The 13,719-nt window shown below is 40.6% G+C and overlaps 1 long non-coding RNA gene across 1 annotated transcript in view; it reads right to left on the bottom strand.

The window, feature by feature from the left end:
- Positions 1-13,719, bottom strand: part of LOC310685418 — a 205,200-nt gene that overhangs the window by 13,948 nt on the left and 177,533 nt on the right. The window lies entirely within an intron of this gene.

The raw sequence follows: 13,719 nt of genomic DNA, 5'->3' as shown, positions 1-13,719 counted from the left end.
ATTTGAAACTAAGGCAAGTTCCAGAGAACGAAGGGGACGACCTGAAGGAATTCCTCACAGAGGCAATTTTGGAAAATTGGCGAGAGGATTTGGAAGATGATGAAATAGAAATAACAACGGCTTTCAGACTTGGCAGAAAACAAGTTAAAAGGGCAAGGGATTGTCTGATTACCCTAAGAACCAAGCAGGAGAGAGATAAGATATTGAACCTGCATTACCAAAAAGCTTTGGTCATTGAGAACACTCAAGCTCTGATTTTTAAAGATATTCCTAGATACATCTTGGAAGTGAGAACCTTTTATAGAGATCTTGCCAATTTGCTGAGGAAAAATTACATACCTTTCAGGTGGGAGTTCCCACAGGGATTGTCCTTTAACTATAAAGGGAAGAAGGTGAGAATAAGAACAGTACAGGAGAAAGAAGATTTCTTGGAGAGAAATTTGGAGGACCTGCAGAAAGGAACGGCACAAGGACTAACAGCAGAAGGGGGAGAACCAGTGGATATAGCAAACTTATCATACGGCCTACCACAATCAACAACTGAAGAAGAAGACAAACTTGGGGCAGTCGGAGGGACAAACGCTTAATAATCAAGATGTCACTGCAACTTCTTAGTTGGAATTGTAATGGTTTGAACCATCCCCGAAAAAGACGTCAAGTTTTTCATATCTTGAAAAAAGAGCAATTGGATTTGATATGTCTACAGGAAACTCATATAATCAGGACACATAGAAAATTGCTCGTGAATAAAAGATTAGGACAAGAATTTATATCTTCTGACAAAGTCAAAAAGAGAGGAGTTGTGATTTATGCAAAAGAAAAATTGGATCCAAAAATCAAATTTAAAGATGAAGAAGGAAGATATTTGGCAATTGAAGTACAGATTCAAGGAGAAAAGTATTTGGTTGTTGGAGTATACGCGCCAAATGACGGGAAGGCAGAATTTTTTAAGAAGTTGCATGGGACTTTGATGGACTATCTCGACTGCAAAATAATAATGATGGGGGACATGAATGGAGTGGTCTCTACAAATATGGATAAAGCACAAAGACAAATGATCTCTAAAGAAGGTAGATTACCAAAGATCTTTTTTGAGATGACAGAAAATATGGACCTAATAGATATTTGGAGGACTAGAAACCCTCTCGAAAGAGAGGGAACTTTTTTCTCGGAATCTAAAATGACATGGACAAGAATCGACCAAATCTGGGTATCTAGTGTGATGGCTGCAAAGATAAAAAAAGTGGAAATCTGCCCAAAAACCTGCTCCGACCATAACGCAGTGAAGATGGAAATGAAATTGACAACAACTGGATCCTTTAGGTGGAGAATGAATGACTTCCTATTTAGAGATGAACAAATTTGTGAAAAGGCCCTAAGGACATTGAAAGATTATTTTGAGATTAACTTAAGAACAAAAGTTGAAAAAAGAATAATTTGGGACGCAAGTAAAGCCGTGATGCGAGGCTTCCTGATACAACAGAATTCAATTAAGAAGAAAAAACAAAATGAAAGGAAAAGTAGAATTCTGGAAAAGATGAAAGAAGGAGAAAAGAAATTGAGGTCCAATCCAAAGTCTCATGAAATATTGAGAGAAATAAAATATTATCAGATGCAGTATATGGAACTTACAAACCAAGAGATAGAATGGAAAATTAAACAAATGAGACAGAGGACATTTGAATCAGCAGATAAATGTGGGAAGCTTCTTGCATGGCAATTGAAAAAAAGACAGAAACTGAACACTGTTACTTGTCTGGAGGAGGATGGAAGGAGTATATGTAAGCCGAATGAGATAAGTAACTGTTTTCAAAGTTATTTCAGGAAATTATATTCACAAGGGCCTGTGAAGGAACAAGAGATAGATGAATTTTTGGAAAATTATGGACTACCAAAAATCTCGGAACAGAACAGGCTGATTTTGAATCAAAAAATAACAGAACAAGAAATAGAGGAAGCCATTCAAAAGACACAATTGGGAAAATCTCCAGGACCAGATGGCCTGACGGCTAAATATTACAAGGTTTTGAAAGACTGTCTAGTACAACCATTGAAAGAAGTATGCAATGAGATACTGGAAGGGAAGGGGGCACCTGAATCGTGGAGAGAGGCTTTTATATCACTTATACCAAAAACTGAGACTGAAAAGAACCAGGTTAAAAACTACCGCCCGATCTCACTTTTAAATGTGGATTACAAAATATTTGCAGACATTTTAGCAAAAAGACTTAAGAAAGTGTTGATAGGTGAGATTCATAAAGATCAAGCTGGCTTTCTCCCGGGAAGACACATGTCGGACAATGTAAGGAATATAATTGACATTGTGGAGTTATTGGAAACAAACATTAATAGAAAAGCAGTATTGATTTTTGTGGACGCGGAGAAAGCCTTTGACAACATTTGTTGGAGCTTTATGAAAAAGAATCTCCAGGGGATGGGGGTAGGCCAAGGTTTTGAAAATGGTATAAGTGCAATATATTCTAAACAGAAGGCAAAACTAATTGTGAATAATGTGGTAACTGAAGAGATAGCTATAGAGAAAGGAACACGACAAGGATGCCCCATTTCTCCCTTACTTTTTATTTCAGTCTTGGAGATATTGTTAAACATGATTAGAAAGGACCAGTTGGTAAAAGGAATTCAGTTCGGAGCGAAAGAGTATAAGTTAAGAGCATTTGCAGATGACTTAGTCTTAACATTACAGCAGCCGAACACTAGTACAAAAAGAGTTTTAGAACTGATAGAAATATTTGGTCAAGTTGCAGGATTTAAATTGAATAAACAAAAAACTAAAGTGCTGGAGAAAAATCTAACAAATGAGGAAAAAGAGGCATTCCAAAAAGAAACTGGTTTGGGGTTAGCAAAAAAAGTTAAATATTTGGGGGTAAATCTGACATCGAAAAACGTGAATCTATTTAAAGACAACTATGATAAATGTTGGTCAGAAGTTAAGAAAGATCTAGACACATGGTCAGGATTGAAACTTTCTCTGTTAGGAAGAATCGCCGTTATCAAAATGAATGTATTGCCTAGAATGTTATTTTTGTTTCAGACTTTACAAATAATAGACAAGATGGATTGTTTCAAGAGGTGGCAGAAAGACATATCCAAGTTTGTCTGGCAGGGCAAAAAGCCTAGAATAAAATTTAAGATTTTAACAGATGCTAAAGATAGAGGAGGCTTTGCCCTGCCAGACTTAAAACTGTACTATGAATCAGCAGCATTCTGCTGGTTGAAAGAATGGCTGCGCCTCGAGAATGCAGACATCTTGGATCTTGAAGGATTTGATAATAGATTTGGTTGGCATGCATATCTATGGTATGATAAGGTAAAATCTCATAAAGGTTTCAAAAATCATGTTGTCAGGAAAGCTTTGTACAATGTTTGGATTCGATATAAAGATTTACTTGAAAGTAAAACCCCCAGGTGGTTGTCACCTATGGAAGCCAAAGAGGTGAAAAAATTGAATATGGGGCCACATTGGCCTAAATATTCTGAAATTATAGTACAGGATGGTGAACAACTGAAACTGAAAAGTTTTGAGGAGTTGAAAGACAAGGTGAGAGATTGGCTACATTATAGACAAATAAATGAAGCATTTAAACAGGACAGAAAGATAGGCTTCCAGATGGAGAGATCCAAACTAGAAACAGAATTGTTAGAACCCAATACTAAAAACCTATCAAGGATGTATAATTTGTTGCTGAAGTGGAATACTCAAGATGAAATGGTGAAGTCTAGTATGATTAAATGGGCACAAGATATTGGACATGATATTGAGCTTGCTGACTGGGAGCAGTTGTGCACCACTGGTGTTAAATTTACGGCATGTAATGCCTTAAGAGAAAACATTATGAAAATGATCTACAGGTGGTACATGACTCCTGCTAAGTTAGCGAAGATCTATCATTTGCCCAGTAACAAATGCTGGAAATGTAATGAAACTGAGGGAACCTTCTTTCACCTTTGGTGGACCTGCCCGAAGATTAAGGCATTCTGGGAAATGATCTATAATGAAATTAAGAAAGTTCTCAAGAGAACCTTTTTCAAGAAACCAGAAGCTTTTCTCTTGGGCATGGTGGGCCAAATGGTGTCAAGGAAGGACAAGACATTTTTTATGTACGCCACAACAGCAGCAAGAATTCTCCTAGCAAAGTATTGGAAAACGCAAGAACTACCCACGCTGGAAGAATGGCAGTCGAAGGTGATCGATTATATGGGATTGGCGGAGATGACTGGCAGAATTCGAGACCGGGGGAAGGAGGCGGTGGAAGAAGATTGGAGTAAATTTAAAGAATATCTTAAAAATCGTTGTAATTTGGAGGAAAACTAAGGTTCAGGGCAATAAGAGGTAAAGAGCTACAGCTGTTAATACTAAGTTAAAGAAAATTTAATTGATGGAAAAAAAGGTATACATTGTTTGACTAAAAAGTTGCTGAAAAATCTGAAATAAGGATGCAGAAAAGGGGTGGTATGGGGAGGTCCATTTTATATGTTTGTTATTGTTTTTGTTTATGTTATTGTTATGTTTGTTTTTTATGTGGAAAAATAAAAATTACTTAAAAAAAAAAAAAAAAAAAAAAGGAATGTTCAGAAGCAACAAATATATTTCATGCTTTTGTGGCGTTACAGTAGTATTTTTTCTTCTTTTGTTAATGTAATGAAATGTACACCCACGCTGAGCATACATAAAAAGCATGTAACTGAAGATATAGAAAAGGGACATGCCACTTAGACTGTCTGTCCTGCCATTAGTTAGGGGCTTATTTGTTTGTTGTTGTTTTTACTAAATTTGGACCCAAAAAAGCTGCTGTGTGAGTTGATTTCCCAAATGGCAAGCTGCCATGGAAGTCCCAAAATTGCAGTTTTTATCATCACAGCATTGCAGGGGCTGAAAAACTTGCACTTCTCTCCTACAGCCTATCTCAAAATAGGGGCATACACTAAAGTTCTGTTCCTTCCACTGACCATTCTCAATCAATTAATGAGAAAAGAAATTGCATTCAAAAATGGTCATTGTTGTTGTTGTTTAGTCGTTTAGCCATGTCCAACTCTTCGTGGAGCACGCCAGGTCATAGGAGGGGGGAAAATTCTGGTTAAATTATCATGGATGGACTCTGGGGTTTTTTGATGTGCTTACCTTACTTTCAAGGCACCCAGGGGGTTTTGTGACATTTTAAAGCACATTCTTTCCCCCTCAAAGAATTCGGAAAACTATAGTTCGTTAAAGGTTGCTGTGAATTGTAACTGTGTGGGGCAAACTACAGTGGCCAGAATTATTTGAGGGGGGAAATGTGCTTCAAATGCAATGTAGAGGTATAGTGTGCACATTGCCTCTCTTTCATGCAAATCGCCTCATGTAATCTGAGTTCTGTTGCCTTTCCAGGTACTTTCTGCACTTTCTGAAAATCCCATGCCATCCTTTTAAGTGGGAGAAGCTGGGGAGGCTGTTTACTGGGTTCCTGAAAGCTGTCCATTTTTAGCAAGCTTGTTTACTTTTAAAGAAATCTGGAGTATGCCAGTATCAAGTTGGCTAATTATTCTCCCTCCAAAACCTCAGTGCTGTTCCCCAACACCACTCTTCTCATTTGAATGACTGAATCTTGAATTTTTCAGGAAAATGTCGCCATCCCAATTATTATCCTTTTGACTCCCCGTTTTCTGCACATGTTTGAGATTCATCCCACCTCTCTCACTTTCATTGTATCCCTAGTAATTGAATGCATCTACTGGCTTCCAACCAAAGAGTCAGCATAAATTGTTACAAGGGCAACCAGCTTATACCATTGACTGGATAAAACATCCAGAGAGATTTTCAGCTCGAAACAAAGAATACACCACTATAGTCATTAAGGTGCTTCAAAGAGCCACCAGATTAAGAGCATCCCCACTGGTGTCACCATTGTCCTCTGAGAGATTTGATTCCACTGCTTATAAACAGTCCAATAATAGAAGGATAATGGCCAAATACAATTTCATGGTACGCTCATTGTGGCCCGATCTCGTTGGACATGGATCACATTAAATTGCCACCAGCATGAAGCATAATACATGGTCTCATGAATAGTGATAGCTGGGAGCTCTTTGATTTGGCCATTCAAAAGCAGTCTGGCTTTGGCCAAAAGGGCTAGGTAAACATAACCTTGGTATATGTTGAATCTAAGAAGACACATTAAGACGGAACAGATTGAGTAGCAGCAGCAGCCCCACCAGAAAAAAAAAAATATTGTGGGGGGAGCATAGAAGAAGGTGGATCTTGGGAGGGAGGGACCAATCTGTGCCCTACTTCTTTGATTTCTGGAAGAGAAATGGTTTCTTTCATACAATTTCCCCATCCCATTACAGACTTGCTGTGATTACTATCGATCAGTAGCCGTGTGTGTGGTTGTGCAGAGGCATGGAGCCAACACGGACATTGCTGCTGCTTACCTAGATCGAGTCAGGTACAAGGGCAAGGCTGTTGGTTGAATCAGTATCAGGAAGGTGGCTCTGTGACTCTGCTCCACCACAAGAAGCCATTACTGCTATAGTTTTTGATTGAGTTAACTTTCAGGAAAGTATGCTTTGGATTGTACCCTTATTTTAATTTCTTGTTTATTGCACAGTTGTAATTTGCATGTAAAAGTGCATCTGCTTCAAATAACTGCATCCACCTTGGCAGAGGTGACAGAACAGAGTCTGTGGGACATGTTGCTTGTGAAACAGTTGTGCTTACATTGAGGTGAGAAGCAGGTTTTGCTTCACAGTAGTGCCCAGGGAACACCTAATCTGGAAAATGGGTGAAAGCTCAAATAGATATGGGGTTTGTCCATATCTGAGCATTATTTACCTGTTAATCCACTTATTCCCCCATTTGAGTCAGACCAGAGTAGTCCACATTTGGCTTTATTTGCATTTGTATATGAGGAACAACTTTGGTCTTTTCTGTTCACACCAGTTGGTGTTGCCTTAGGTCTTTATCCCACTTTATAGTTTGTTGATTCTATTATGCTGATTAAGTACTGACTGGGCACACACTCCAACAGCTGTGCCACCCAAGAAGTGTGCAAAAGCACTTAGTCAGGAAATTGTAAATTCTCAGCAGACACTTTTTCAGTTTTCTGATTTTGCGCAAATCTAAGGGATCAAAAGAACACATACACATTCAGGAGGGCACCTGAGGTTAAGAGCACAGTCAGAAAAGGTGAACACAGTTGTAAATTCTCATCACCCACTTTTCAGATTGCTGCCAATATCTGGTGTAGAATTTTTCAGTGTGGTTTGCTTGCACTGTTTTCTGGTTTGTGCAAATCTGAGGGATCATAAGAAATAAGTATCTCCATCCAGGAGCCAGTGGCGTAGGGTGGGGGGTGCAGGGGGGGCCGGCCGCACCGGGCACAACATCTGGGGGGGGGGCGCTCGCACTTGCAGCTCTCTGCCCCTACCTGGCTCACTCACTCTCTCTCACTGCAGTGCTGGCTGTGCGAATCCGATCCGAGAAGCCGGGTCGCCACCCACTGTGGAGGGGAGGGTGCCAGGCGTGTGGTGCGGTGCTGAGAGAGAGCGAGGGACTATCTGGGGGAGGGACAGTGCAGCGGGGGGGGCACAAATTACTTGCCTTGCCCCGGGTTAGGGGGCACAAATTACTTGCCTTGCCCCGGGTGCTGACAACCCACGCTATGCCACTGCCAGGAGCACACCAGAAATAGTTACAAACACAACTGTAAAAGAAATGAAACCACTGAATAAGTAGCACGGATGAAAGGGGGAATAGCAGAGAGTAACAATTGATCCCACCCCCCAAACACCAAAGCAAATTGTGAACCTGAGTAGAGCAGTTTGGAGCCTGATTTTCCCCAACTTATCAGATTATCCTTGCATTGGGTAAATCCAAATTTACAAGGTGTTTGAGGGTAATGTCATGTGTACTACATAAATTAAATGGGAACACGAACAGTGGCAAGCGCACAGTAAACTATGGCTTGGAGAAGCCCCTGGTGAAGTAGTGCTCTGTGCCTGACCCAAAGGCCCTGATGAGGAGACTGAGCAGTGTTTAAAATTACTTATTCCTTTCAATGTAAGGCCAACTTCCTCTCTGCTTATGTTTTCCCTAGTATTTGTGTGCCTGTACTACAGCAGACCTTCGTTCAAGACCCCAAGGCCCTGACAAGGAGACTGAACAGCCTTTAAAATTACTCGTTTCTTTCCATGAAAGGCCAGCCTCCTCTCTGGTTGTGTTTCACCTAGTATTTCAACAAAAATCATTAGCATTTTATGTTCTATTTTCCAGTAATTTGTGGGAAAAGCAGGAAGGATGTCACCTTTGGGAGTCTAGAAGCCAAAATGTTTGACCTGAGAAGGTTGCAGTGACTGCTATGGTCTTATTCGTCTTCTGCTTTTCCCAGTGAATCCTATGAATAATAAATAGAGTTTCACAGCAGGAGGTCTTTGGAGGTGCTTTACATGGCAAAAGAACGTAACAGCACAGCAGAGCTCGACTCTGAAAGCTAATAAATCAAGCCAGAGTCTATGCGGTAAAATTGCAACACAAGCACAACTTGTAAACAAAGAAGAAATCATTGCATTTCCCTTTGTTTTATTCTGTGCATACTTTATGCTGGCAAAAATACATCGTTAGTACCCTTTTATGAAATACACTCCTTTTTTAAAGGCTGGGGGCAGGTGTTTTCAGCTTGCATGTGTATTAAGAATTCAGGTACTTTTATGGTAAAATATTTTTTATTATGAGGGTTGCAATTGTAAACATGCACAGCAGAAATTTTCACTGCATTCAGCAGTACTTACTTCCGAGTAAACATATTTGGGATCAGGCTTCTTGACATGATTTCATCATTTATATTTTCGCAAAGGTAAACCTTTAGCTGAAACAGAAACTGCTTGGGTCCTTTTTTATGAGACTTTTAAAAGCCCAGATCACCACACAAAAATAAGAACCAAAAGGATTCTTTACCTGCTTGCAGGCTCTTTGAAACTTATTGAATCCTTCCCTCTGTTCAGCCTCTGAGTGCCATTGCTTATGTAGCCAAAAACAAAAATACTCTTGCACAAGGGAGAGGTTCCACCAGGTTTGCAGAAGTTCTGAAAAATTTACAATGGTACCTTGGGTTAAGAACTTAATTCGTTCTGGAGGTCCGTTCTTAACTTGAACTGTTCTTAACCTGAGGTACCACTTTAGCTAATGGAGCCTCCCGCTGCTGCTGCGCCGCCACTGTGTGCTTTCCATTCTCATCCTGAAGCAAAGTTCTTAACCCAAAGTACTATTTCTGGGTTAGCAGAGTCTGTAACCTGAAGCACCTGTAACCCGAGGTACCACTGTATAGGAAAACCCCTAGAGGGCATGAGGCCTGATTATTCCATTGGGTATGTGTGGGGGGGGAATAGAAAAGCAGACTTGATTGAAGCAACTGGAATCCTGATCAGAGAGCACTGAATATTGTAACATTTTGTTGCGGCTACCATTTGCAAAAGCCTCAAACCTGCCCGACAGCTTTCAGTGCAACACACATGTCTTTGAAGAATCATTGCCAAGAGCAATGCCAAGATTTCATGTAAAGTATTGCCACTTTTGCCGGTGGAGAGCTTTCTGTACCTGACAGTTCTGATCAGAATCAAATCTGCACATTATTGATTCGCAAACCAAATGCCAACATATTCTGAAGCATTCTAAATCTTTGCAAGCGTGTGTGTAAAAAAGAAACAGAGAATAATGGTTCCGTAGTGAAATTGTTCATACTCTGGAATTCTGAATCCAGCTTTATGAGTCCCAGTGTTGATGGAAACTTATTAAATGGGAAGGACCAAAGCTCAGTGGTAGAGCATCTTTCCTGTGTGCAGAAGGTCTTGGGTTCAATTCCAGGCATCTCCAGGTAGGGCTGGAAAGGGCTACTGCTTGAAACCTTAGAGAGCTACTGCCAGTCTGTGTAGGCAATACTGAGCTCAATGGACAAATGGCACAAGGCAGCTTCCTATGTTCCAATCATCAAAACAATGGCTTGATCCTTGGAGATGCAGTGCACTGCTGGTCCTCCAGACTTGCCAGCTCCATTGCCTATGTACCAGCATAGCAGAAAGTGGCAATTTCCCCCATCCCTGATACAGATTGCATGTGTGGTGCCAAGTGCACAATTATATATCATAAGCCTATACAACCTGTGATCCTCAGTCCACGTATTGCAGTGCAAAAGTCTTGCTGCCAGATGCTGGAAGAACTCATCAGGCTTCACAAACTAGGGATTTATCAAGCAAGTGGTGAGTTGTTGTGCAGCAAATAGCTGGTGTGTCATGGCCTGGGGACCAAACGTTTAACAGGCCTGGCAATTTCTTCTGGAAGTTCACAGGATGCTATGCAGTGATACACTGTACAATCCTTTCCTTGATTAGTATGGTGATGTATAATAAATCCACTCAGATGTCATTTTGGCTGCCACGATGCATATTGCTATTGTTAACATCATACAGTGGATTTGCATAACATATAAGCAGCATGATGGACAAGTCCCACTTGTCTTCCATAGAATGCTACTCTGGTAAAATGAGCATACGATAATAGGAGTACGTAGAGTACAAAATGACTGGGGTGTTTGTTGACTGAGAAAAACTCACAGCCCACTCTTCATCATCATTGCCAAGTTGGTGAAAGATACAGCCTACAGAGAGTATCATGGACTAGGGAGATAAAGGGAAGTAATATTCCTGCTCTGTTCTGCCTGAGCCCCACAATTTAAGGAGGATAATGACAGGCTGGACCATGTGCAGGGGAGGGCAACCAAGATGATCAGGGGTCTGCAAACCAAGTCTTATGAGGAATGGTTGAGAGAGTTGGGGATGTTTAGCCTGGTAAAGAGGAGTCTGAAAGGATATATGAGAGCCATCTTCAAACACCTAAAGGGCTGTTATGTGGAGAATGGAGCAAGCTTATCTTCTCCTGCTTCAGAGGCTAGGACCCAAACCAATGGCTTCAAGTGACAATAAAAGAGATTCAGACTAAACATAACTTTCTGACAGTAAGAGCCATTTGAAGGTGCAACAGACTCCCACAAGAGGTGGTGGACTCTTCTTCCTTGGAGGTTTTTAAGCAGAGGTTGGATGGTCACCTGTCGGGTATGATCTAGTTGAGATTCCTACATTGCAGGCTGTCGGAACAGATGCCCCATGGGCTAAAGTTCCTAAATGATGTCATAGATAACCAATAGCTGGCTAATGCACAGCCTCATTAAAGGAAGTCCTGGGAAAACATGTGGGTCCAGCCAGTGCCCTCAGCAACTATACATAGCCATCTGACTGCTGCACAAATGTGATAAGCATGAAAACAAGCACTTTCTTAATTGGAGATGTCCACATCTCATGCCACACGTGATCGATAAATCTGCACTTGCTGCACCTTGAAGTGTGTTCATATGGAACAATGTCTTCTTACATGTGGTCATGCATTTTTAAAGACATCGCCAGAGAAAACAGCAAGAAAGGTGACCAACAACAGAGAGGTTTATTTGGAGTCATTTTTTCCCTAATTATTTTGGGAACAACAACCAAGCTAATTTGCAGAATGTTGGATCTGAGCCTAAATACCCAACATGATTAATTACATGTGCTGAGATATGACTACTACTAAATGAGAAGTTTCAAAAGGTGAGGCGAATCCTATGCTCGGCACTGGAAAAATCCCTTTTTAAATGCTTCCTCCCCCATATAAAGACCAAGAACTTCTAAATTAATTAAAATAAGAATGGAAACTTGCATTTGGCAGAAAGCCCGAAAGCTAGCAACCACTAAACATTCAAAATGGGAAACGATATAATGACTCTAGTTCCATGTTACTTGCTATCTACTTATTACCATTAAGCTATAACCCAAATGGAATGAATTAAAAGGCAAAGATGAGCACATAAGGCATTACAAGATTACAAGAAGAAAATGAAGGACTTAAATTATGAGCATGTCAAAAATATAACATATGGAGGTTCCTGCAGTATCAGAGCGCACAAGACAATCCTTTTATTTAATGGATTCCCCCTCCTCTCTCTAATTACTGCAGTGCCTGGTTTTGCATAGAACCTATTGCCATGGTGTGCATTTGTCATTCCTATGGACTTCCCTCCTCTATTCCAGGCAGTAGCTTAGCTTTTAAAAACAGTTCTATTTGAATCTGTGCTAAATCTTCTAAGATTCATGCCTTAAGTGCCTTTTATAACTGAGAGTGGGGATCAGCTAGGTCAAGTCCATGTAATATATTCCTGACACTATTCCTTTTGCAAAGACGGTGGGCATTTTTATAAAGGAAGAAACTTCTGCACTAGTACACGTTATCAGTTTAAAGTCAAGGGTTCGAGTAAGCAACCACAATTGCACTGACCAGGTCAGTGCATGCCACACAGCTCCTGGTTTCATGGGCTGGTTTGGCTATAATGCTAAACCATAGTTTATCAGATATATTGCTAAACCATAGTTATATGCATGAGCTTGCTCCCCCGCCTCCCTTCTCCAGCATGGCCACAAAGAGGGGATTCAAAAGCCAGAAACTGTGGCTCATTTTAACTCTGGTTTATCAAACCTGCCAAGATCAGGAGCCACAATTTAATCCATAGAATCACAGAATGATAGAGTTGAAACGGATGGTGAGCATCATCTAGTCCAACTCCCTGCAATGCAGGAAAATGCAGCTGCCTCCTAGGGGGATCAAACCTGTGTACTTGGTGTTCTCAGCACCATGCTCTAACCAACTAAGCTACACAACAACATAGTTAAACTAATGACCGTTTGTCCTGATTTTAAAACAGTACACTGAGGTTAGCCCCCAATACAACTGCATGCTGTGTGACCACACAAGGCAAGGAGTGGGAGGAAAGAAAAACTTGCTCACATAGCACTAAACTGTGGTTTGGTGTTGCATTCAAAAGTCCACAGTGATGTACATTTCTCCTGTATCCTACAGTACGAATTCAGAACACCAATGATCCATAATTTACATATTTAGGAGGATGAAAGTAAGCAGTCTTCATTGTAACTGCTGCTTCTCCAAGTGGCTTAACACAATCAACATATAGAAAAGTTATGCCTAATCATTACTGGGGGAAATAACAAGCCCTCAAAGCAGAAAGCACCTCATTAAAGAAATACTTTCTGGGGGGCGGGTTGTGCTATCATCTCCATGTAAGCAAGATCTCCTTCTAACCCAGAACTGGATGGATTGCTTCCACTAGTGTTGTCTCTACCTCTTTTACTACGGTTTGTGGATGATCTACGCAATGTGTCTCACTCAAAATGCCCCCAATGGTGTTGGGAGTAAAACAACAACTGAGCTACCTGAAACAGTGAGTGGTGATAGACAGAACAGCAACCTGTTTTATCTCCTTGGTAATTCCTTCATAACTATTTGTTGATAACTAGAGTCTTTACACAGGCTTTACTTCCTTCCTGCTTTTGCTCCAAGCTTAGTCAGCATGAGCTAGCATGTGATAGTGTTAACATCTTGGCTCCATGTTGGCCACATGTAAAACCTACACTTAAAATGGCTTTATTTGTCATGACTAATAATCCTTAAGTTTTCCTTATACTGTCAAGCTGGAGTCTTAACAAGCTATTTCCTTATACTGTCAAGCAGGAGTCTTAACAAGCTATTTCATTTTGCATAGAGCTTCAATGTGTGTACCAAACTCTGACAAACCCTATTTCAAAATGCTCAGAGTGACAACATTCCTGTCAGGGAGCTTAGGAAGAGAC

This window comes from Podarcis tiliguerta (genome assembly GCF_965153285.1).
Source record: "Podarcis tiliguerta genome assembly, chromosome: 9".
In the NCBI taxonomy this organism is placed as follows: domain Eukaryota; kingdom Metazoa; phylum Chordata; class Lepidosauria; order Squamata; family Lacertidae; genus Podarcis; species Podarcis tiliguerta.
Note: the sequence above shows the minus strand (reverse complement) of the source record. Positions and strands in the feature narration are given on the sequence as shown.